Genomic DNA, 26,739 nt, shown 5'->3' with positions numbered 1-26,739 from the left:
CACATAAAGAGTTTCTCTTTTTTTTTTTAGTGTGGCCGCGGGAGGGTGGTCTGAGACCTCGCCCTCCAAAAGCCCTAAGGTGACAAAGTATCCCCCCTACCCTCATATTTTTTTTGTTAATAAAGCTCAGGACATGGGACTAAGTCCCTGAGTCTTGTAATGGCACCTCAAGAGTGCTCGCTCCCATGGGAGCCAATTGGCAAAGGGAAAAAAAAAAAAAACCTGGGCTAATCGGAATGCTCTATTTTTTAAAATTGGGTTCGAGAGATTCCTTGAATCCAACCATCCAGATACAGAAATATTTTTGACTCAGTATCACAAAAGCTACTTTTTCTTGGCACCAACGAGACGGATCACCCCGAAATCTTTCATGCACAAACTAGGCAGAAAAGATACACTCTTGGGAAAGTTTTGTAGGGATTCTTCCAACAGCGCCAAACTTATTAGCAAAACAGAAGGCATTTCTTATGGAAACGCAGACCTAACTGTAAATAACCTGGGACGACCGCCACTATATACATATATATATATATTCACTGAAAAAACCATAGGTTTCACACATGTTATAGTTAGCGGAAATTTTAATGATAAAAAACCAATGAAATTGCCCCGTTATAGTTAGTGGTGGCAACTATAACTCACGCGACCGCAATCCTCTGCTGATGCTAATACTGTATTTAGACACTTATTTGCCCATGTCTTCTTCCATACAGTTTTAGCTATACATATATTACAAATATTTTTTTTTCATAAAGAAACATATGTCATCAGCAGAAGATTGCGGTCGCGTGAGTTATAGTTGCCAGCACTAACTATAACGGGGCAATTTCATTGGTTTTTTATCAGTAAAATTTCCGCTAACTATAACATGTGTGAAACCTATGGTTTTTTCAGTGAATTTGCAAGGTTTTTTAAATGCTAATTCCTAACTATAACGTGTGTGAAACCTATGGTTTTTTCAGTGAATTTGTACGGTTTTTTAAATGCTAAGTTACTTTACGCCATTCGTGGCGTGCGCGCCCACTTAACGCAGTTCGTTCCGTGCGCGCACGGTGCGCTTCGCGCACCGTGCGCGCACAGTGAGCACGCGGTGCGCTTCGCGCACCGCGCACCCACTTTACGCAGTTAGTGCCGTGCCCACGTTACGCTAGATGGGCCATGTACGCACGATGCGCTTCGCGCACCGTGCGCACATGGAGGACATATTATGCGCTTCCTTGTGATCGGTAATCTGTTGAATTTTTTTTGGGAATTTCTGTGCACTAATGAGCCATTCACAAATGGTGGCCTTCGGCCACCATTTGCACACGGGATGGAGAAAGTGTGGATTTTTTTTTTTTATAATTTTTGACCGTACGCGTACGGTAAGCGTACGGTAAGCGTAATCGGCCAAATTGCCGAAAAAAAAATAATACCGTTTTTGCTCGTGGGGGATGTTTGGGGACTCCCTCAACATGACTATGTGGGAGGGAGTTGTCAAAACAGCCCCGTAACATGTTTTTGGGCATCATGTTTGATAAATAACACTCAGTGCGAGAGACAAAATGGCGGACGCCGCTTCCTGGTTTCGGCCGATTCGAATGTTTACTAAGATCTAAGAGCCAATCAGAATCGCGCTCGCGCACGCCACCGTACGCTTACGGTAAGCGTACCGTAAGCGGGCTCAGATATATATATTGATTTAAAGGCTATTTTCTCAGAATCTACTGAACAGATTTACACCAAACCTACAAAAGGCACTTCCTTGACCTAGGGACTACCTCTCTGCCAAATTTCTAGTAATTCTGTTCAGCCGTTCGGGCTGTAGCTCGTTCTAAAGGTCCTATGGAAAAATGCATGGGAAAAACGCGTTTTGGGACCCCCCTTTTATCTCAGCCCCCGCTTGACGAATCCCCCCGAGACTTTCAGGGTAGGAGCGGAGCGTAGCGCCCCACCTATTTTGAGAAATTCGCGAGGATTCGTCGACCGGCGCCAAAGTTATTCAAAATAGAATGTTGCGGATTTCCTATGGAAAAGGGGTCCTAACTATAACTACCTACTGGCGACCGCCAGTAGGTAATATATATATATTTAATTTGAAGATGCATGTAATATTTATTGCAAGGATATCAGTATTAGGCCTTTTTTTGCATCCTTAATGAGATTGTATTTTTGATGCAGTACTTCGTACCTCACTACTGTTACTCCTAAGAGTTGTAAATAACAGGTTCTACTGTCACCCAATTCAATAAAACACAACACTCATACATTTAACAGTGCTGTGTTGATTGTGCTGAAAGACTTTTCTTAGCAGAGCCGCAAGCTCTCTGAGTTGGCAGATGAATTGTTTGGAGAGCGGCATCAGCGGTGCCGTTTGGCCGGTGGTCAGCACATGCCCAGGGGCCCAGCAAGCGCTGACGGTGCCCTCTCCATTGCAGAGCAGGCCCCGCTTTCAGGGCCGCGTTTCCAGAACAGCCCCTTCTCGGAGTGGTGTGTTCAAGGCCGGGCACATAAATGCGCCTCTGTCCGCCGCCTCCCACAGCCGTGCAGCCGCTTCCCTCCACCCCTGACGCCCCCCGAGAGAGCCAAGATGCCAGGAGCGAAAGGTAGGCCGCTGCCGTGGGCCTCGGGCAGTGTGGGGCGGGTAACGAGCTGCACAGGGCGACCATGTTAATGACATGCGTCACGGAGGGTGTCCTGTGAGGGCCAAAATACTTCAGCGTTTGTTAGGATGGTTCGCTTCCGATAACGTCATACGCGGGCGTTTGTTAGGTTTGTTCGCTTCCGCTGACGTCATACGTGGGCGTCTCATGCGACTCGCCCCTAGGAACAAGTTAGCTGGGGCAGGCGTGGATGGGATTGTGTTGCAAAAGGGTTTGCCTTTTCTTCCACTAGTGTGAATAAGGAACACATGTCCAAATGCAAACTAAATCATGCAGAAATTGTTTTATGAAGGAACCACTCGCAATAAGTGGTCATTTAGTCTTTAAATGCCAAGTTTCTCACTTGGCTTTCCCCCTTTGACCCCAGGTATCTGAGCTCAAAAGTCAATCGTTGCTGGCCAATACAAAAAAATATATAAAAAACAATGTATTTATAGCGTTTCAAATGCAACGAGTTTTCAAATATAGTTTCAAAGTTGAAGGTCAAAGTTACATTTTGCATACATGCCAAAAGACCCGACTCAGGCGGGAAACTCCCGTTTTAAAAAATGACTTTATTTTGTCTCTCCCGACTGATTGCTTCTGCTTCAATACAAGTCATAGGGGAACATACATTCTCCCAATTATTTTTTTTAAATCTCCCCTGTCCGCTTCTGAAATGTTGGCATGTATGATTTTTGGCACAGAGTAACAAGATTTTGGATTTCAACTTTGAAAATCTGTAAATCCATTGCATTTTAAACTCTATAAATAAGATGATGTTTAAAATTCTTTTGGAATTTGACCTGCAGCTATTTACTTTTGAGCTCAGGTATGTCTGGTGAAAGAGAAAAAGACAAGTGAGAAACTTGGTATTTGAGGAATGTTTTAGAGGGTACTTATTCCACTGCCCTAACCAGCGCTACAGTGTTAAAACAGATCTTTTTAACGGAGTAACAGAAGCGAAGCACAGACAATAGTATTTGATAGTCAAAGAAGTTGTCATTTTTATTTCCAACTCACATTGATATTATGTTTGGTTTGTATGTGATATTCGTAAACCGTGAATCTACACAAAAGGCAGGACAGCACTGTACAAGGTCAAAGACAAAGATACTGTCAACGAGTGTCGAGATTGTGAGAGGGGAAGTGGGCTATTATTGTTTAGCGATGAGCGCTCTTTAAAGGAGTAAGTCTTCAGCTCTCCCCTAAAATGGAGCACGGTTCTGGTGGTCCTGTTGGATAAGGAAATGTCATTCCATATCCTGAGCGCAGAGATGGAGAAGGTCTGTTGCCTTGTTTTCTCATTTGTAAACGTATCTGTCTCCAGTCTGATGGTGTCCTGGTTGCAGTAGTGTCAAAAAGTCACTGGAGATGGTGAGCTTAGCAGCCAGATAGGCTGCGTGACTGCTTTGTAGATGATGTTTCTGGTTTTGAGAATGGTGCAGACCGGCAAGGGGAGCACTTGGAGTTCTATCCTGGTGGGTGTGAAGTGGTCATATTTCCTCTGGCATTTGGAGTGGCATGCAGTGATTTTTAGGAGAGTCCCATGGAGAGGCATGCAGTGATTTTTAGGAGAGTTTCTTGGAGGGGCATGCAGTGATTTGTAGGACACCAGAAGCCCTTTCACTGCCTTATGCAAGACAGACAGATACACACACAAAAACCAAAGGTTAAAGGGACATTATAGTTAGGTGAAAATGTCAGTTAAAACCATGTTTTAAAATAACAAAACCACAGAAATCAACCAATTATAATTATTTCAAGTAAAGAGAACTCATGTCCTGGCCATGCAGTGTTGTTATCAATGATGTAATTTTAGATGTCATTAAGGATGATATCAATGCAGTCATTGAACGTGCCATGAGTGTTGTAATATGCGGGGGTAGAAGCAGTGCAAGGTGAGGGCGCGAGATATAGTTGTGACAATCTAGCTTTAGGAGGGTCTGCATGTGGATTCAAGTCTTACTTTGAAAGGATACAGCCAACATAGGGCTTTGCTAATCAGAGACACACTGTTAAATAACGTACTAAGTTTGCGATGAGCGGACATACTTTCATCCTAGAACTCAAAAACATGGTACCTCAGGTTCTGTATGAGCAAAGCTCAGGTATCCTGTGATATGGGCTGCCATTTGAAAGAAAACAGTGGTTGGCAGGTAGATGGGGGCACGCAGAGCCCACCCGCTTCTCCTCTAAGAAATTCAGAAAGGTGACGATAAGGCTGTAGTCGGCCTTGCTTATGTAGACAGTTGGGCAATCATAGTCAGCGCCACACCGGAAACATTTATGAGGCAATGGTCTTGGGGCAGAAAAGACTAGTGCTTTTCTTCATTGCCACAGTTTAGGGAACCGCAGGTGAAGGCAAAGTACACAGGCCTCGCATGCCATCTCAGCTGCTTACCGGAAAATCTCAGATACAGTGGTGGCACAAACACAGAGGCCACACAGGCTTCTTGCAGGGTGTTGCCAAATTTGCAGATGTAGTGGCAGGCACAGGGGTTCTGCTCTTCTTAAGCCGAGCCAGTGAAGTCGAAGATGCAGCAGTGGGCACCGGCACACAGGCCTCTTGCTCTTCTTTTCCTGGATCAGAGAAATTACAGATTAAGTGTCCAGCAAAGGGACAGCGGCCTCATGTGTTTCTTCTCCATTGAGAAAGTCACAGATGCAGTGGAGGGCTTAGCCACAAAGGTCTTGCACTCTTCTTCAGCTGCTCCTGGAGAGCTGCTGGTGTAGCAGCAGCAGAGAACACGGACCTCAACCTCTTTGGTGTCACAATCTGGTGGGTTGGGCAGTTCATCTGGCCCACAGTCTCAGCAGACATGGTTCCCAAGCTTCTCGCTGCTATGCTCCAGATTAGCAAACTCGTGGTCTGTCCTAATGCGAAAAAGGTTCTCTTCACACAGGACGCTTTGTCTCCTTTCTCATCCTTTAGTTAACAGTAGCAGAGTTTTATTCCAGTCCAAGTATTCTGTCTCTGGTCCCAGCTTTCCTCTACGCATACGTGCTGAACTTCCGATAAAAGGTGAACACTTAATAAGCCAGACAGGTCAGCGTATATACAGTCATTCAGAGTTGCACTCTGACTAATGTGAGCACCAAAACTTTATGGACGATGAGTGTCAATCACAAAGAGGCTTTTCCTTTCAGGTGCACAACAGCAACCAGCCACAGAGGACCGATCACTCGTTGGGAGGGTCATGGAATCCAGAACAACCTATGGCCATTGCAGCACCTTTGGTTGGGATCTTCTTTCGCCAGCCGAGTAAGACAGGATGTAGGGGATGAGCAGGGGGCCCACCTCATTGTGTGAAGTGTGCAGTATTGTGGTCCTACCATTGGAGTCCCCCATTGTTTAGGTGTTGCTCTGGTTAGGCAACAGACTAACCTCCAAGAACTGACATGGTCCTGATGAGGTGGGCACAAAAGGAACCTTCCTGCTGCGCTTGCCTTTACAATGATTTTTATAAGGAGACCAGAATCAGAGGGGAGGTGCAAGGGGGGCAACATGCACGGAGAAGGAGCACCCTTTAACTTTGGGGCTGCATTAATAAGGGGGCGGGGGGCACTCCTGTTGGACTCAAGCACTCTTGGGCACACTACCTGCAACCAGGGATCCATCCTTGACCTTCTACAGTGATTTACAATGAAGAGCTTCCCATTGTGGTGCAAGTAAAAAGGCCTCCATCCCTCTATTACTTTAGTAGGTTTATGGCCTGGTCATGGGCGCAGTAGTCACCAAAGTTAAAAGGAGGGTCACGTCCGGTATCCCTCAACAGAGTCCCGCACTGTTGGTAAGCAATGCTAAAATGATGTAGAGACTCTTGACACGAGTCTCCTACACAAGAAAACATACCAGGTCTGCGAGAATGATAAAACCTGGAGCAGGTTGCCACTTGGGCACCATGCCAGGAACTTTCAGTCCAACAGTAAAAGAAAATGAAGTAACAAATAAATCAAACTCTTTGGTGAGAAGTTTTTGCAGAGATACACAAAGTAGAGTACCAAAGCTCTCCAGTACTTTTAAAATGGTGGCGGGAGGCAATCCTTTCCACCTGGTCCCTGCAAATGCTGCCCCCACCAAGCAGCATCTCGGATCCCCTTATCATAAAGCACCTTCATAATAGCAAAACAATCATTCATTGTCCAAAAAGAAAATTGGGACAACGCCCCTCTTAAAACCACCATCAGACACAAAATAACTAAGAAACATAATGCCAAAAACTCCAAGTGCTACTCTCTCCCTACCTGCCCCCAAAATAACATACTCTAAATCTAAGACAAAAGTATGAAGCCTCGAGTGCCGCCAAGCACAGGCATTGTTCAGAATTTAATATTCCATTTAAAAAAAGTTTAAACAGGTTTGAGAGTATATCGTTCAGAAAAATGTTAAATAAGAAATTAGCTTTGTGGCAGAATAAGATTGAAAACGCAATTAGCTAGATGTTAAGGGTTGAGTGATTGTACAAAGTATGTGGGACATTTTACCCCCAGCCATAGCTGGCTCTTCTATTAACTTGTAGTAATCATGTTATTGTTTGTTGTATCCTAGAGAGAGCACTAAACTCTTTTCAAATGGTTTTCTGCATTTTTAGTTTTGATTCTTATGAGTTTGACTTAAGTGTACTACTCCTTTTTAGGTCTCGCCTGAGCCAGCGCATGCGCTGTCTCAACCGAGACATTTAGTAAGCGGGTTTTGAAAGTGTTACCTAGAGGCTTTAGCGGGCCACCAGCTTGCTGTTATGCGCACAAGCGCGCGTGCCGTGCACAGCTGCCATCTGGCTTTCGTCAGCTTTTTTTTTCCTTTCACTTTCGCGCGGCCATTGCTTTTTAAAATGTATTTATTATGTGCATTCCTCGCGGCACCCTTTCCTTGCTCTCCCAAGCGCCTCGCTCCGCCCCTCCCCCCACCACAGAGCTTTTAAGTTAGGAAAACACGAGCCTTGTTTTATTTAAAACCTCACCGAGCAGGGGCTCCTAGCCGCAGACCTCAGAAACAGGCAATACTTTAGCCGCACATCTGTTTTAAGTACACTGGCGCCACGCTGTGTTTTAGCACGGCACCAGCTTTCAAGTTTGAAAAACAGAACCATGTTTTATTTCAAAACATCACTGAGCAGGGGGCTCCCGGCAACAGGCCTCACAAACAGACAATACTTGAGCCCACTTTATTTTGAACTTTTGGTCCGCACGGCTCAAACACCTTCATTGTAAAGGCATCTAACAAACTGAAATAAATGCACGTCGCAGCCTTGCGGCAATTGTGTACAGTGTGATTTCGACACCTTGTTTAAAGGGAGCATGTCAAGAGTTTAAAGCCCAAAGCATGCACTGGGTAACCATGCATCATGCATTGTCAGCACCTCAAGCGCTGCCCTTTGCTTTGCTAATATGTCGTGAATACTTGTTAACGCCTGTGAACTGCAGATGACTTGTGCCTCCGTATTCGGTCTGCCTTTTTTTGTTGTTCTCAATTTACTTCCAATGTGTCTCATTTAACATGTTATACCTCCTTATTCTGTCTGCCGTTTTTTGTTGTTCTCAATTTACTTCCGAAGTGTCCCGTTTAACACTTTGTACGACAGACAACAACATAACACTCCCTTCCACGCATATCAGCCTACCCCTTTGCTGACCCCAGTGCCTTGACCCACGGGCCCTGCACAAGAGTGCACTTTTTAGCCGGCCTAGTTTTCATCTTGCCCAATTACAGCTGTGAAACCTACCTAAATGACCATCATACATACACATTGCTTTTAGTCTTCCACAGTGACAGAAACAGACTGGGGGCAAATCACACTTCCTGGTGAAAGTGCAAAGTTGTGCAGTGTTGTGTTCAGATGTAGGATTTTTCAAAGCATGTCCGTTTTTCCCCACTGTGCAGGTATGTGGGCGTCGCAGTTGTGTTCAATTATTAGATTAAAACAGAATTCTTTAACCGTTCTGTCGGCGCTGCATGTTTAATAAATACCCTATCCCAATATGGTAAACTAAGTGAAAGACCTAGAAACAAGCTAACCTCTACTTTCTTTGTGAAAGATGGAGCTCAGCTCACACATCTACCTAGAATGATACCTCCTCCCAGAACACTGTTTGTATCCAGTTCTTTCTAACACTCAGGTAGCGTTTTCTTCTTTACTTTGTTATTCCTCTTGGTACTGGGTTAAAACTGCTTTGAAGTGTGTGCTTTGTAAACAGAGCTTATACTTGTACCTGATGAGACAATGGTGGCTATGCTTTAGTAAACAGGAAGTTGTGCACAAGAAACGAGGGGCCAACGTAGCCGTGCACATCATGGGCCAGCTTTGACTTAACGGCTTCCGGTGCGGTATTATCAACCAGTCTGTGTCCATTTTTATGTCACTTTTAATCTGCATTTGTTGCTTCCTTTTGGGTTTAACATCTCTTTTCAACATAAAGATTGAGGGGCAGCTATTCCAGTTAGTGTTGTTCAAATAATATTTCCCACAGAATCGCAGTGTTTGTCAAGTCCACTTTAAAGGCGGCCTCACCCCGTGTCCTCCTCCTATCTCAGTGTCAGTGTTGCTGCTGCTTCTTTCCTTCTTCCTGCCTGTGCTGCTTCTTTTGTTTATCCTTCTTTCCCATCACCCTCCCATTGTCTGTGTTAATTCTTCACCCCACCTCTCACTCTGCCATTGTTTGTGTTACCCCCCTCCAAGCATTTGTTATGCCTTAGGTCTCGCTTTTGAGAGATTTTGTGCTATTGGCATTGTACATGACAATGCCTTTTATTTATGTGTTTCAAAACATGCACTAATAAAAGGCATTGCCATTTACAATACCAAAAGGTCAAAGTTTTGCAAATGCGAGACCTATTTATTGTTGAATTCCCCTGCTTGCAGACAGCATGCGCACATATATGCCTGCAAGGTCTCCCACACCTGGTAGAACAATTATGCAATGTGTCTTTTACAAGTACAAAACGGCACCAATTTACAAACATGGGCAACTTTTTTTAGCTGTCGAACGAATAGCTTGAAATCACTAATGGGGGCCAGTTTTATGATGGTGTCTGTGGCCTTTTCTTTGTCCAAATCCGACACCGCTTTTACCAATTTTATCAGATTCATAACCAACGTTTGCTCTTCCTCCGAGGTATGACTTTGCACTGCTCTAAATGCCCAGAAGAGACTAATGTAGTAAATGCTGTCAAACAGGCTTCCACTAGAGACCGCAGGTATTTAATTGAAACCTACACACAAACAAAATTTATCAGAAGAACCCACTTCCTTATGAGCGAATGTTTAAGGACAGTGAGCCACGGAGGTGGTAGTGGGCATTAGAGCAGCACCGATGCCTGCAGCCTCCACTGCAGTTTCAGCTTATGTTGCATCTTCCTGTGGTGGCGTCTGACATTTTAAAGAGAAAGTGAGGCTGAAAGCGAGGCTTTTGACTGGTACAATTTCTAATGTGGGCATGTGCGAAAATGGTCACAGAAGGAAGTGATCTAAATTTTTCTGATTTTATGAGCTTTCAGACACTTGGCTTTTTCAGGCAGTAATAACAATTTTAACAAGCATTGGCATAGCCAATAGGTCTCGCTTTTGGGACCTTTTAAGTACTTAGTTATGCAGCACAATATCCTTGGTGCAACAACATCAACTGTTGCATGGCTAAACACTTATAAGGTCCCAAAAGCGAGACCTATTGCTATGCCAATGCTTGTTTATTTTTCAACTAATTTCAATTTTTCTGATCTTTGCACATCTGGTCAGGAGAGCGCCAGGCATATCATAGGCACTTCCAAGTCAGGACTTTGCAACTCCTACAAAACCAGCGAAGAAGGTACACCTATGGGGAGTGCTTTTCTCTCTGTTGGAGCATCTGTAGCAAGTGCTTGACTTAATGTGTAGAAGTAACGTTCACGTCACAGGTGTGTTTAAGCGCTCCCATCCACACAATACCAAACTCAGCTGTATGGCACCACGTGGCGTTGATGACCGAAAGGCTTACAAAATTGTTATACCACACCCTACCCCAAATATTATAGGAAGAACATGTGGCTAAAATATGAACCATTCAGGAGTGATATAGATAGAGGAGTCACCTATGGATATTGTTGGTGAAGAGGAGAGGTCCAATTGGAGAAGCAACTACGAAGGCCTACCAGGACGTCATGTGCATGGAGCATGAAACCGAAACATGGCGTGTGAAACTTTGGTGGGCATGATTTTCCAGACTATATAAAGGCCTAAATCATGACAGTAAACGTTATTTGTGACCTCATAAATCTCCTTCGATGGTTGACCCAAGCCAAGAAGGGCCGCAAAGAGGCCCGAAATGCATTGGGCAAGCATGAATTTGACTAACATCTGACCCATGTATTATTGAATTGAACAAGATATTATTGTGACCCAAACAATGATTAAATGTCCGGGTCCGGGTTCCGGGGCTTCTGGGTCACGTGACACGGGACGACGCCATATCGGGAAGGCAATTCCCTTCTTGGGGGTTAGCGCTCTAGCGTTGTTCGCCGCCACGCACCTACTTAAGGTGAGCTTGGACACGGGGTCAGCCTGGAGAAGTTGACCACCGCGCTTGCAGCGTTACTGGGACAAGCGCTGTATTGTGGCTCGCGCTATCTTTTAAACTGCCCTATTTTGTATTTATGTTGATTTACTTACATTTCCCCTGCTTTTATCCTGTTGCTGCGACCCTCCCCGCCCCTTACCGCACATAATTGGAGTAATATCACCGCTCTTTTGCGGGTCCGGGTTCCGGGGCTTCTGGGTCACGTGACACGGGACGACGCCATATCGGGAAGGCAATTCCCTTCTTGGGGGTTAGCGCTCTAGCGTTGTTCGCCGCCACGCACCTACTTAATGCTCGCTTGAAGCTAAGCGGTCACACGCAGCGGTCACGCCTTCCCTACGCCTGAGTCTCGCCAGAGTCCTGCCCGTCTGCGCCCGTCAGCGCTAAGGCAGGGCTAGGGCAGGGCACTCTGGTCGTTTCAGGATGATAGCTGCCGGAGACCTGCGTCGGCTGCGTGGTGGGGTAAGTGGTTGCCACTATGGTGCCTTGGATCCATTAAGTGGACCATATCAATGTCCTACTTGTTCCTTCAAATTATTGACTCCATTGCCTATAGTGAGTCGCCAACCCATAGCCTCTAGGGCTTATAGGTCTGATTCTGTTTCGAGCTCAGTCATCCATCCTGCCCTCAAAATTTTTCACCTGAATGTGAGATCGTTGGCCTCTCATTCTCACGAAGTATTTTCTTTGATTACTGATGAGAACCCAGATATCTTTTTTTGTACTGAAACTTGGCTTCATGACCAGTCTATGGCGGTTATAAATCTAGCCCTCCCAGCGGGATATATTATGCACTCGCTTCATCGTCACGCTAGAGGCGGAGGCATTGCGGTTGCAGTTAAAACATGTTATCCGTGTGCCTGGAATCCGACCACTATAGCTGGATGTGAGAGCGCGCATTTTAACATCACTGTAAATCCTCATTTTACTCTCTCGGGACTATTAATTTACAGGCCTCCTGGTCCCGAGAGCGCTTTCCGTCTCAGTCTTCTGGAGGTGGTCTCCTCTATTGTCTTGAAAACAGCCAATTTTACGATCATTGGCGATCTTAACTTGCATATGGATGCTCCATTCTCCAATTCGGTGCACAGTTTTTTGGCTGCTCTTGAAGCTTTTCATTTATTCCAATTGGTAGAATCACCTACTCATATTGGCGGACATTTGCTTGACCCCTTTGTGACGAATATCTTGACTAATATTTCAGTGCTCCAGCCCAAGCCTATGGCCTGGACCGATCAATATTTGATCGAGACGCATATTGCCACTAATATTCCTCCCCTTAGGAATAAGACTCCTGATATTCTCAAGCGCCCCTGGAGAAACCTGAATTTAGAGCATTTTCACCATCTTTTGATGAAGCACCATCCTCATCCTCCTAAAGAAGTCTCCCTTGGCTATGACAGCTTCTGTAAGTGGTTGAACCACTCATTGGATATTCTTATACCTGCTAGGTGGAGTAAGACTAGATCTAGCCCCTCCAGCCCTTGGTACAATGAATCCCTTAAGCTGATGAAATCTTCCTGTAAAAAGGCGGAACGCGCATGGCGCAGAACCTATGATGCTGACCTTAAATCAGCTTATAGGACCTGCACCAGAATGTACCACCGGGCCAAATGTACAGCTAGGGCAGCCTTCTACTCCCAGCAGATTAAGAACAGTACGAACCCGACTAAGGTTATCTTTAGGGTTTGTAAGGACCTCACTAGCAGAAAGATTGCCACCACTTTTCCAGCATCTATGGCTCACTGTGAGGATTTGGCCTCGTTCTTTGTTGAAAAGGTCGATGCCATCTACAGGTCATTCTCACATCTTTCCATCACTGAGAATATCAGAGCCCCATTGACCTCCAAGCGGCTACAGGTTATTCCCAGCCCTACACAAGAGGAGTTCAAAGCTTTGACAATCAAAGTCAAATCTGGGTCCCCTGATGACCCTATGAGACCTACTCAGTTTCGGGAATGTGCTGAGTGCTGTTATCCGGCTATGCATAGCCTTATTAATCTCTCTCTTAGCACTGGTAGTGTCCCCACTGCTTGGAAGCAGGCGACCGTCATACCTATTCTTAAAAAACCCTCCCTGGACCCTGCTAAATTAGAACACTACCGTCCCATCTCCCTCCTCCCCTGGATGGCCAAATTAGCTGAGGCTCACGTGAATGGCATTCTCTCCTCTCATTTGCAGGAAGCCAATATACTGGATAAATCTCAGAATGGTTTTCGCGCGGGCCACAGTACCGAGACTGCTCTTCTGGTGGTGGTGGAGCATATTAGGAAATTGCTGGACCGGGGTCAGACGGCGGCACTGATCCTATTGGATCTCAGTGCCGCCTTTGACACGGTCTCCCACCACATTCTTTTGCAGCGTCTCGGGGAGGCAGGAGTTGGAGAGTTGGCTCTTGAATGGTTTCGCTCCTTTCTTATGGATCGAACCTTCAAGGTATCTTTACCGCCCTATGTCTCTGCCCCTCGCCCCATTCCCCAGGGTTTTCCGCAGGGTTCGGCTCTCAGCCCTACCTTATTTAATCTATATGTTCAGCCATTGGCGGAGGTAGCCCGTAGTTTTGGTCTCACCATGGTGCCATACGCCGATGACACGCAGCTGGCGGTGGCACTTAATGGTGACTCCACTATGGATGCCTCTACCTTTCAGTCAGCTCTTAAGGCCGTGGCAGGCTGGTTGGCGGAAAATAGACTCCAACTCAACGCCTCCAAGACCGAGGTTATCATCTTTGGTAAGGAAACTGGGCTATGGGGAGACAATTGGTGGCCACTGGAGTTGGGTCCTGTTCCCATTCCTGTAGCTGAAGTTAGAAATTTGGGTGTATGGATTGACGATAAACTTTCCTTCACCCCCCATACCAAACGTGTAGCTGGCACCTGTTTCGGTGCCTTGCAGTGCCTTCGGCCCATTTTTAAATTTTTTGACGCAGACACCAGACAGATCATTGTGCAAGCTCTGGTTCTTACCGGACTGGATTATGCCAGCTCTCTGCTTCTGGGTGTTAATCAGGCAGAACTAGCCCGCCTTCAGCGGGTTCAAAATGCTGCGGCCAGAATGCTGGTCGGTCTTCCTAAGTTTGCTTCTGTTCGTCATACCATCCAAGATCTTCACTGGTTACCAGTAGGCCAGAGAATTAAGTTTAAAGCACTCTGCGTAACTTTTAAAATTCTCAAGTTAGCCTCCCCTCCCATTCTCACCCAGACTGTTCTTCATTATGTTCCTTCCAGATCCCTCCGATCTGCAGGATCCAATTTAGCTATCGTTCCGCGTTTTAAGAAAGCGCGAATAGGTGGTCGTTCCTTTTCGGTGTTGGCAGCCACCCTTTGGAACTCGCTGCCTGCTTCTCTTCGTGCCATCCCGGACCTGCTCCTTTTTAGGAAGTCTTTAAAAACCTTCCTATTCTCCATCGCCTAGTCTCTTCCCCTCCGGTTATTTCTGTGATGTTGTGTTTTCCTATCTCCAAAGCGCCAGGACGCCTCTTTGCTGCGGCATCTGAGCGCTATACAAAATCAAATAACATAACATAACATAACATTAAATGTCATTTTGAAAAATAGATATTGTGAGAAGTTGGCCTGATGTATGATGTCACTAGTTCTAGTGTACACCTTATATCAGTCCAAACAACCCTTATGGTGATTGGTTGTAAAGTCAACCTTATAGACCGGCTATCCTAGTGGTAGCATGGACAAAAGCAGTCTTAGGCTAAACTCTGAATGGCATGTGAAGCCAGCTGTGATACCATATATAATCACTTGAATACCAAATGAAAGGACACCACAACAGATATATATATAAAATAAAGTGTATTTATTCTAGTCAAACCCTCAGCACTCTTTATGAGATTCGAGGTAAGTACAACACAGTCTTATTCAAGCATACATTAAGTCACACAGGTAAGTAATACAGTTAGGTCCTAGGGGCCACGCAAACCATATACTAAGTCAGTGGTATAAGGACCACTGTCACGGAAATAGAATAGGCCTAGGCCATCGCTGGGGCTACACTACACTACCAACAGTTAGGAAGTGGGAGGCCCACTCAGGTGCAGAGTGGAAACACTCATGCGTAATGCGTAAAAGTCAATAGAATCACTAGCAGTTAGAAATAAGCAGTTTTAGGACACTTCTGGAGTAACTAGAAAGTCGAGACTCGGAAACTAGACCCTAGGATAGTTACTACCCTTGTGAGCACCGAAGTACCCAAGTTACCTAGCCCACGGGCTGCGGGTGCATAGGTGTGAACTTGCGTTGAGTTTCTTCGTGGGCTTCTATGGATGCCTGAAGGAAAGTTGCTGACAGGCAGTCAGTGCAGAGTGTCCGGTGGATCCCAAGGCCGGGATCAAGAAGGAAGGGTACCTGCAAGCAGAAGGGACAGAGTCAAGGTCACTAGCCAGTGACCACGTGGAACCAGGAAGGAACCAGGCGATGTCGTGAAGATTGCAGGTGGAGAGGTGAAGCTTGTCGCAGCAGCCACGGGACCCAGGAGACGTCGAGGACGACCAGGACCAGGAGGCGAGCTGTCCCACGAAGGCTCTTGCTGTCGGCGGCGTCAAAGTCGAGTTAGGACTCACCAAGCCTTGGCAAGCGGAACCCACGAAGAATGGAGGACTTGCTTCTGGTGCAGACCAGGAAGGTCTGGGGTGCTTCTCTTTTGCAGAGAAGCGGAAGCCAGTCTGGAGGAGCCAAACCAGCAGTGAAGATTTAAAGGTGTGTCGTCACAAAGGCCGCTAGCCAACGGGCAAGCAACCGGACAGACGCGGCAAGCAGGAAAATGCAGAAGGGCCCCACACAGGACTCGTGGAGTGTGGGGGGCTGATCTTCGGTGCAGATGGTGCTTGGGGTTGGGGCTTCTCAATCCCCGGTGCACAACTTCGAGGGTACCTCAGAAGCTGCGCTGGAAGATACTCGCCACTTTTCCCAGGTAGCCGGTCCCACGTCTCTTGTCACCTCCACGGATCTCAGCTCGGCTGTGGATGTGGATCAGGGTCGGAGAAGTCTGGAAGTCAAGGCTCTGGTCGGGCTCTGCAGTCGGTCCCTCGTAGAACTTCAGCAAAGCAAAGGGTAAGTCTCTTGATGGTGCCTGTTTGCACAGGGTAGCCACTCCTTGGCCACAAGGGAGATTCTTCAGTCTTCTTCTTTCGTTGAATGTCGAAGGTCCAGAGTTTCTGTTCAAGATGCAGGTTCAGGATAATTTAATATCCTGGGGCCCAGCTACCACTCTTATACCAATCTGGGGGGCTGGGTTGCCTGCTAGGTCACGCCATATGGGTGGGACCTGGGAGGGGGATGGTTACACCCCCTTTCCTTTGTCCAGTTTCGTGCCAGGACTGGGGCTGGTGTGCCCCAGCACCGGTTTGAACTGGACTATGCATGGGACACCTTGTGTGCCCCAGGCAGTGTCTCGTTTCATTCATCCCTCCCTGCCCCAATACACTAAGGCCTGTCTGGGGTGGTGCTCGCACCTCCCAAGGCAGGAAACCTATTGTCCAAGCCTCCCGTGCCGGGATCACTCCCAGCAGCAGGAGGTCAGACTTGTGTCGTGGCAGCAGCATCCATTTTGTGGTGCTGGGGCTCTGGTTAACTTTAACCGGGTAAGTAGGTTTCAACATGTCTTCTCCCTCTAGAAGGGAGGGATAATATCCTCATCCCCAGAAATGGGATGGGGGTATTATTCCAAAGTGTTTGACACCTTACACAACATGTTTTGATACAGCCAAACCATAGTTACCATAACCGTTTAAGATTATAAGGCACTTTAAGAGTATATGGTAGGCTATATCATAGAACAGCTATAAAGACATGGTTCCGAAAGCTGCAGACAGGCTCAGCTCATGCTAGAGCACCATCTCACATGTTACCAAGCACTCAGCCCCCAGGATTGTTAAAGCCTGCGATAGGAGTGGCTGATAGGTACACATGTGTCTATATGTAAGATAGGTATAAGAATACTACACCTAAGCAAGGGGTGATTACACGACCTTGCCCCAGCTGAGTGATCAGCCAGTTGTGTCATAATGGAAGGCCAGGCCAGGGGTGGCATAATACATGCTGCAGCCCCTGGTAGGCCTAGGGTACACCTATGCCCTGGGTACCTAAGGTACACTGTACAGGGGCCAATAGGGTGAGCCTATCCAAATGGGTTATGCACCTAAAGTACATAGTATCAATTTAGAGAGAGAACAGCAGGGCTGTGGGTCTGATTAGCAGGCCCACAGCCACATCTAAGTCGAAAACCAGTAAAGCAAAAGCAACAAGCATTTGCAATGCAATAGGTCTCGCATTTGCAAGAGTTTAAGCTATCTGCATTGTAAATGGAAATGCCTTTTATTCATGTTTTAAAAAGCAACACATAAATAAAAGACATTGTCGTTTACAATGCCAATAGCTCAAACTCTCCTAAATGCGAGACCTATTGCATTGCAAATGCTTGTTGTCATCTGAGCTGTAAATTCAGCCTGACCACGCTCACATACAACATTCAACTCACAGCAAGTAAACAATATCCAAGCTGCAGGCATTCCACACTTTGGCGGTTCATCAAGCTGCATTGTGGGAGTTGAAGTTTTGCCCTGAAACCATAACGATGGCTCTGGAACAAATGTGAGTCAAGTGTGGCCTCCACATTCAAAGGAGAGGCGGGACTATTTTAAGGACTCTGCAGCAGTTACCTCAGCAATTTCACGGCATATGAGAAAGGCATTAACCGAAACACGTCATGCCATATAGTGAATAAAACTGCCTTCCTAATGTGGGAAAGTGGACATTATCGGAAAACCAGAGATCATTTGGCAGTTTACAAAGCATAACATTTTTATTTTGCTAATAGCCTCTCAATATATGAATGTTATTTTCTTTCCCTTGTATTAGACCCCGTTTTTTTGTTTTTTACACTTCGAGCCAGAAGCCTCTAGGTAACCATCGCGCTGTGCAAGTATGCCCCCGACTGTATTTTAAAATCAGCGATTTTAATACTTTTGAATAATTTGTTGGCCGAATTCACACACCTGGTGTTATTTACTCCTATGCTGCCAAAATTTCTTTGGCAAAATGCTCCTCCGCTAACCCCCTGCTGGCTCCTCTTAGCAAAACGCATTTTATAAGTTTGCCAGTCAGACTGACTGGCAAACCTGTAAAATGCGAGTTTGGCAAAGCAAAATGTTTGCATACATAATCTGTAGCAAAATTAAAATAGCAAAACATAACATTAAACACTCAAAACAACACGTGTCAAATAAGTGCATCTTTTGTACATGTGCCACTTAACAGCCTCTGCTTTAGCGAGTGCTACAACTGCTATTGTTGCAGTGTTTTACAAGCGCTTCGTGCGTGCTCTGATGCCCTGCCAGTGCATGTTCTTGGTGTTCTGCAGTGCACCATCACATGTGGCATAGAGTACTGTGTGCGGTCCTAGGATGTACAACATGGTGTATATTTGCAGGAAGTGGTTTTGTGCATTCTTCTGAAGCCTAAATGTTTTGTGTATTATCAACTCGCCGCAGCAGTTGCCCTCAGTATGCACAGTTCTTTGTACGCACAGGCCACGGACAACTTCAGGATCTGTAACACATCGTATTTTTCAAGGAACAGGTCAACAGGTACCAGTTGCTGAGACAGTGAGTTGTAAGTACGTCTTACAGCCTGTAGAGCTTACCAGCAATCAAAGCAGCTTGGATGGCTGTGCAGCCATCTCAAGTCAGCATTAAACAGGCGCTTCGCTTTGCACTCTGGTACATGTAGTTTTGAGTTTGCAAAAAAAGCCGGTCAAGTGCTGGAGCGTGAGGGGAAAACTGAAGGGCAACTTGAGATTTCCTAATATTGTTGAAATGTAAGTTGTCAATGATGGCACATGACCCAGCTGCACAAACAGAACCTGTTAAAAATGCAGAGAACAGAAACGTGCAATGCAGTGTGAGGAGGTAAAAGACACACATCATCCGGCGAGCGATGCTCAGTGCTGCAGCCCTCCTGCATACGGCTCACGACAAGAACATGAAAGGACTTCGAAGGGCCCCGAGAAGCGGCAGCCTGGCCTGGTCTGTGCAGCACTTTCTTTAGTACATTTCAAATTCAATATACAACATTTCCATCAGGTGAAAGTCCTCGCAAGCAGCGCCTGCAGCGACCCTTCTGGTTCTTTCCATGGCAGCGCCGCTTCATTCATTCACAAGGAGTCACCAGACTCTAGGGCAGGGCCGGGGGTCGGGTGATGCCCACCCATCTTAGCTGCATGTCTGTGGGAGGGTACAGGGCTGCACTGGAGGATTCTGTGAGTAGAGCCCACCGGTCAGAGGCGCAACTAGAGCCACATTTCGGGGGGGGGGGGCTAAGCACAAATTTCGGGGGGGGGGCTGAATCTTTAAACAGTAGGCAGAGTGGCGCTGATTTCGGGGGTGGTGGGGCTGAATCTAGGTAGAGTGGAGCTGCAGGGGCTCTTAGAAGGGGTGAAACAACAGTGAGGCCTCATTAACATGCAAATGGTCTTTTTAAAGACCTGTGAAGTGCTCGGGCGGGGCTTTGTGTCTGCCCGGGAAGCTGTCTCATCCCGGGCTGCCACACACGACGGGGGGGGGGGTTGAAGCTCTTTGAGTTCAATGGGTGTTGCGCGCCTACCACCAGTCATGGCACGGAGGTATTCCTCTGTGTGCTGTGTGTTCTGCATGAACTGGTAACATTGAAATACAAGCATTTGCAATGCAATAGGTCTCGCAATTGCGATATTTTGAGCTATTGGCAATTTAAATAACAATGTCTTTTATTTATTTTTTTAAGAACCGGCAGTAATAAAAGGCACTGCCATTTACAATAGCAATGGGTCAAAGTTTCTAAAATGTGAGGCCTAGAGCATTGCAAATACTTGTTATAGACAGGAAACAGTCAAATTCATACAACTCTAGGAATTAAAATTGCGTGTTCAAAAAGAGGTACGTTCTGGTAAGGTATGAACAAATATATGCGCTGTTAATATGTAACAAATATATGCAAGGGTGTTAGCACATTCACTAATGTTCCTTCCCATGTAAACATAAAAAAAAAAAAATATGCAGTGTCTTTTTATTTTGCTCCCTCCCGCATCTCCATATTTCTGAAAAGCTGCAGAGTACACAGAAGGCTTTCCAACTCAGTGGGACAACAGGTATATACAGAAGGAGAGCGAGACAGAAAAATAGAAGGGAGAAAAGGAGAAAGGGACAGAGAGAATTAGAGAGAGTGAGGGAGTAACAGAGAGAGAGAGCATGTTTGTTAAAGAGAGTGTGTTTCAGAGAGAGAACAGGAGTGTGTGTCAGTGAGAAAAAGCAAGAACATGAAAATTCGAGTGCATGTATCAAGGAGAGAAAGAAAAGACAGAGTATCTGTCAGAGAGAAAAAGACAGAGTGAGAGTGAGGACGTGTGTGTGCGTTAGAGAGAAAGTTAGGTAAGAGAGAACGAAACAAAGATACACCGAGTCCCTGTGTTTGTGTATCAGAGAGAAAAAGCGACAGAGACAAGATAGAAAGGGAGGGTAAGGGGGAGAGAGAGAGACAGAAAAAGAGAGACAGGGAGAGAAAGAGACAGAAGCAGAGGCAGAGAAAGTGAGAGAAGGAATGGTATGTGAGCAGTGGCTCAAAAAAGGTTGTAATTATTTCGGAAGCCGGGCATTACCAGGGCGGCTGCTAATGAATTTCTGCTCCAGCAACTGCAGAGTACACAGAAGGCTTTCCAACTCAGTGGGACAACCGGTATATACAGAAGGAGAGCGAGACAGAAAAATAGAAGGGAGAAAAGGAGAAAGGGGCAGAGAGAATTAGAAAGAGTGAGGGAGTAACAGAGAGAGAGAGCATGTTTGTTAAAGAGAGTGTGTTTCAGAGAGAGAACAGGAGTGTGTGTCAGTGAGAAAAAGCAAGAACGTGAAAATTTGAGTGCATGTATCAAGGAGAGAAAGAAAAGACAGAGTATGTGTCAGAGAGAAAAAGACAGAAAGTGAGAGTGAGGACGTGTGTGCGCGTTAGAGAGAAAGATAGGTAAGAGAGAACGTAACAAAGATACACCGAGTCCCTGTGTTTGTGTATCAGAGAGAAAAAGCGACAGAGACAAGATAGAAAGGGAGGGTAAGGGAGAGGGAGAGAGACAGGAAAAGAGAGACAGGAAGAGAAAGGAAGAGAAAGAGACAGAAGCAGAGGGAGCGAAAGTGAGAGAAGGAATCGTATGTGAGCAGTGCCTCAAAAAGGGTTGTAATTATTTTCGGAAGCCGGACATTACCAGGGCGGCTGCTAATGAATTTCTGCTCCAGCGGCTGAAGTGAAGAGAGGTTAGAGGTAAGGGGAGTGTGGAGAGGGGAGAGCTGGGGGAGGAAGCGACAGGAGACGGGGGAGAGGGGACACCGAGCAGGAGGAAGGGAAGGCTAAGAAAGTGAGCTGGGTCAAGGAAGGGGGAGAAAAGGAGCGCTGGGAAGTGAAAAGACACGGAGTGGGGTTGATAGAGATGGGGGAAATCCCACTGTGTAGGGGTCAGAAGGCAGACAAGACACGGCATGAGGGGTGGTGGAGAAACAAGCAGCAGCTGAGATCATCATAGACGCCGTGCGCGAGCAAAAGGAACGGGAAAGCACGCACTTCGCACATAAAATAAAACAAGCGCGCGTGGCGACTGGAATTTATTTCCAAATGAAATGCGCCCTGGCTTCGGAAAACGAGGGCGAGAGAGGCAGGGGAGTGAGAGTAGAGCAATATAAACAAGCGCGCGTGGCGACTTTAATTACAAACAGATGGCCCCTTTCTATAGGTCACTCCTAGAGCAGCGAATCGAGCAGAGCATCAAAGGGCTGGGTGAGAAGGGAGGGGGGAATGGAAGGAGCAGAGGAGCAGAGCGGCTAAAGTGAAAGAAAGCTAGAAGGGAGGGGGGAGTGGGAGCAGCTGTGCACGTGCATGTGATCGTGCACTCATGGTTTAGGCCAGCCAAAACTGTGGGTAGCACTTTGAAAATCCCACATATAAAATGTCTCTTCGAGCCTTTGGCTCGCGAGACCTAAAAAGTGGGGGTGAACATAGAAAGCAGACCCTACTCTCCTACAGATATGTTTATGTAAAATTGTTTTTTTGACATTGAATATCAAATATCAACACAATGTTAGTATATTGTGACTAATCCATCTAAAATCAGTAGCATTAGCCTTTAGGGTAGGTTGCTCCTTAGCAAGATTCCTTTACTTGCATGATTCCTTATTGACCCAAGCCTCACACCAACTCAATTATCTGTTTTCTCTCAATTGCAGGCAACAAGTCAGACAAGAAATCTTCTCCCAAGGTAAGTCCAGTCTAAAAGGTACCTACTAGGGGGTGCGTAGAAGTACATCATAACGCTTTGTAACAGCAAAGGGTGGCAACACTTCTGGGCCTGTTTTAGGGATCACAATGGAGTGGCAAGGCCGCACGGCATTCAGGCTTTATTCAGGTTTATCTAATGTGACAGCCCTCTATGCAGCATCAGATGCATCACTATATACTAAATAATATTGTAATTTTGGTACGAAGAGGATGGTAGAAGTGGTGAATAGGATGGTGCAATAAACATCTGTTATTCAGCGCCTTGAGACCCATGGGTAATAAGTGTGCTTTACAAATACACGTGTTATGTTATGTTATGATGCTATTAATGTTGATGGAGAACAACAGCACATAAAAAACAATATATTATAAATTAATCCTTATGATTATGACCATGGACGTTTTAGGAATTTGGATTAGACACTAACTTTGACTTTCCTGCTTGGTGTAGTCAAGTATGTAACCAACAACACCCAGTCTCAAGTCGATTCTGAATTCCGTTTGGGCTCCAGTATTCTGGACACCTTTATGCAATGAGAGGACCCCATTGATTTGCACCTTATGATTATCATCACTTCTAGGTCTTAATCCGCTAATGGCAACAGAAGTGCGGCATGTTGAGACCTCCGCTGCAACCTTGTTCTTGTAAATCTAAGGCGCTAGGTTGATGATGGGGCATTGGGCGAGTTAGACAGCAGAACCATGGTGCACAGAGCTTTTGGTGGTCATGGTACCTCAGGTCTTGGGGGCAAGATGGTGGCACGTGCACACGTACTAACTTTTAACTCTCTTTCTCTCTCTCACCCTCGCACAGCCGAATCCCAAAGATCAGCCCAAGAAGGCGGAGGAGGTTAAAAAGGCAGATGATAAGAAGCAGGGAGGTAAGCACTGGGTGTCGAGGGGTTGCGGGCTGGGTAGGAGAGGACCAGGGCATCACTTTATCAAGGACGCAAGGCTTTTCAGGTGATCACCTCATGTCCTTGTGGAAGCAGAAGCCACTGCAGCAAGGGATGATGCAACACACACACACAGAGAAGTAAAACTTCACTCTATGGAGACACCCCGGGTTTCACCCCACTGTACACATCAAATGACTGCACAGGTTATGGGCAGGAGCACTCGGTTCTTTAGTGCGAGATTTGTTTAGTGTGTTTTGTTATTCTGCAGCAGAGGGTGGGAGCTTGGCAATAACTGGGTTGAGGAAGATCCGCAAACATGTTGGAAATCTGGGTCTTCTTTTTCCCATTCTTATGGGATTCAGCAAGGATTCTAGATATAGTCCTGGAAATCTATAACAATCCTATATTTTCAATGGCACCCCAAAGCAAACAAATTACTCAGCATTCAGAGGAATAAATATTATGTGCTCCATTTTTTTATTTTCCTTTTTCCTTCACCCCCCCCTAAAATATGTAGGTGTTCCCTCTCCTTTCACACCCTGCAATGATATGATACTCCTGCTTTTCACAGTACTTCTGCAGGCAGTTCATGTGCAGGAAACAACTTGCAGCCTGGTTTACGAAATACACTGGTGTGGGGGCTAGGTCCTACTGGGGAATTGGCACGCAGTCCTAGAGATGGGGTCCCAAAGGACGATGAGCACACTTATTCGGTCTGCGGCAACATGGTATCTTTGTAACTGGGTCGAATGCAGACTTTGCTCTTGCTCAATTACAGCTCATTTACCAGAAGCCACCGTAAATTCTGGTACTGATTTTACATTACTGCACTCACTTTCAGGCGGTTTGAAATATTTTCCATGGACATCTTGTTCCATGGCCACACATACACCTGAACATGCACAGCTTCTTTACAGCATTTATACCATGAGGTATTTAAGTGTCCATGTCACTACAGTTTCTGTTCTAGGCAACATACATGTTAATCTTTGCATCTTCTTTGAGAACATTTTTGGTGCAGGCACAGCACCACCTCGCTAGCTCTCTCTGGACTGTAAAGTGTCTTTTACCTTCTGGAGATCTGCTCTCCAGACATGGACATAATACTGCAGGTGATACCTCACTTGTGATTCCTACAGCAAAAACACAAATCCCTGTAATTACGTATTGTATTATGCACCTCACCATTCCCTTGCTTGCCAAACTGCATATTTGGACCACGACATCCACCTCCTCTCCGCACATTGCACCGATACTCACTAGCTCTTCACGCTGCACTCCTAAGGTCCCCGGCTCTCTGCACTGCCTTCTCCGGGCAGCCATACACTTTATGGTCTTTGGATATGTAAATCACAAGATGTTCTTGTATTTCTCTCTCTCTCTCCTAAATTCCTTTTACCATTCTAGATTACACATATTTAATTGCTTGCATCTCCATTTCCTATCTCAGTAGCCTTCCTCTGGCCTGTCTACTCTCTCTTTGTCCTTCCGATGATTTTGTCTAAAGAACTGGAATAAACCCTGCTAATGAACACACCCATGCTTCCTACAGAAGGTTTTTGATTGTACATCCCTCACTGTATCCCTAAATTCCCTGGCTTGCAGCCTGCACCCAAACATACCCCCCTCACTGTTCAAAACATTTGTGTGCTATTTATACTGCACCCAAACGTGTTCTCAGCATTGCACCACACTTCCTCCTCCATCTCTCTGAACTGCACTAACATCTTCCCATTCCCTGCATACCACCCACACATTTTCCAGACCTGGGCAGCATAACTCCCTTCCACCAACAACCCTGCACTGCCTATTCCAGCTCCCAGCAATGTTCATCCTGCTTTTGAAAAATGTTAAGTCCCTGGATGAGATAACCCAATGGTTTTGACTCCCCTGTGCAATGAACTTCATGAGCCCTCAATTCTCCTCGATTGTTTTGCTCCTTCAGTTTTCTCAAATCCAAGTTCAGCATTTTGCTCCTAGTTAAAATGAATCTTGGATGCCGCAGCACTCAATGTCCTTCCGCTTTTCTTAAACCACTTCCTATTTTCTGCGCTACCTTCAGCACACTCCCTCTGCGACGGATGATACTCTCCTGTGAACAGAACAACTACTGATAATAATCATTAAGCAACATTCTCAGTAAACACAGCCCCTTGGCAGCCTCCAAGGAATAGGCAGCGTATTTGACCGCATTCTGAAACATCTATAAACCACAATCACTTTGCACTCCCAACACAACCTAACAAGCATTGGCATAGCCAATAGGTCGCCCCTTTGGGACCTTATAAGTGTTTAGCCATGCAACAGTTGATGTTGTTGCACCAAGGATATTGTGCTGCATAACTAATCACTTATAAGGTCCCAAAGGCGAAACCTATTGGCTATGCCAATGCTTGTTGAGTTTGTTTGTTTTATTGTGGATGGGTGAGTGACTGAATCCAAGAGTGAACCAATGGAAGACTGAATGGATGCCCGAGTACAATGATGGGTGGCAAGTGCACATGTATGAATTGCAACTAAACAGATGTTGCTGCTACCCAACTCAATCCCACTCTTTTCTAACGACACAAAATGCTGCTCAACCTACTGTAATTCTGAGATGTGATAAGTAAGTTTTATCTAGCATGATGGCCCTGGGCAGAGGGCATGGAATGACACCTGCTTTCTGATTCATGCCCCAAATGCTCTGCACTCATGTATGACAGATAAAATTCTGAGCAACCCACTGGGAGTCCAACATGTGACAAGTGACTTACACCTTTGCAGGCCTATTAACCTACTGAGTTTTCTTTCTGGTATGATGGCAATGGGGTGGAGGAGATTAGGTGAGAGCTGTGGCCTGGTGCATGCCTTAAATGCAGCGGGACTATAAATAAACAGAGCTAGTTCTCAGTTCATGGTGAGGCAAGATATCAAATGAACACCTTTCTGGTGAGATCTTCCTATTACAACTTTCAGAGTAATCCTGTGCGCTCCACACGGTGCATTTAAAAGAATATTAAAACTCAAGGCTCCTTTATGCAAGCTGTTTTTGTAGTGCCTTTCGATGGACCAAAATACAGTGTGTTTTGAAATAAATAGATTAGCAATAAAAACCCTGTAATAGAAATTATACAAAAAGTGCTAGCAAATAGTGGCATTGATGTCACTAGTGCAGCACAGATTCTTGTGCATAGAGGTATTAAGTGTCTACTGCACCCCAATTATGCCTGTTTTTTACTACATAAACAAAAGTGGGGAGCATTTTCATTCACAGCATTATAACTCTTACTATGCTGTTCTGTTGAAAACACCGTTCAGATATTACTTATTTTATGTTTATGCGATTGTGTTGAAATGGCTGTACACTTTTGTGTCATATGC

The 26,739-nt window shown here is 45.8% G+C and overlaps 1 long non-coding RNA gene across 1 annotated transcript in view; it reads left to right on the top strand.

Annotated features, from left to right (window-relative positions):
- Positions 1–2,409: 2,409 nt before the first annotated feature.
- LOC146797052 (uncharacterized) overlaps positions 2,410–26,739 on the top strand; it is a 31,261-nt gene continuing 6,931 nt past the window's right edge. The window contains exons 1-3 of the long non-coding RNA XR_014969679.1: positions 2,410–2,585; positions 22,426–22,457; positions 23,292–23,358. This is a non-coding gene — a long non-coding RNA (uncharacterized LOC146797052). The remainder of the gene's footprint in view (positions 2,586–22,425; positions 22,458–23,291; positions 23,359–26,739) is intronic.

Source organism: Triturus cristatus, chromosome 10, assembly GCF_964204655.1.
Source record: "Triturus cristatus chromosome 10, aTriCri1.1, whole genome shotgun sequence".
NCBI lineage: Eukaryota > Metazoa > Chordata > Amphibia > Caudata > Salamandridae > Triturus > Triturus cristatus.
Note: the sequence above shows the minus strand (reverse complement) of the source record. Positions and strands in the feature narration are given on the sequence as shown.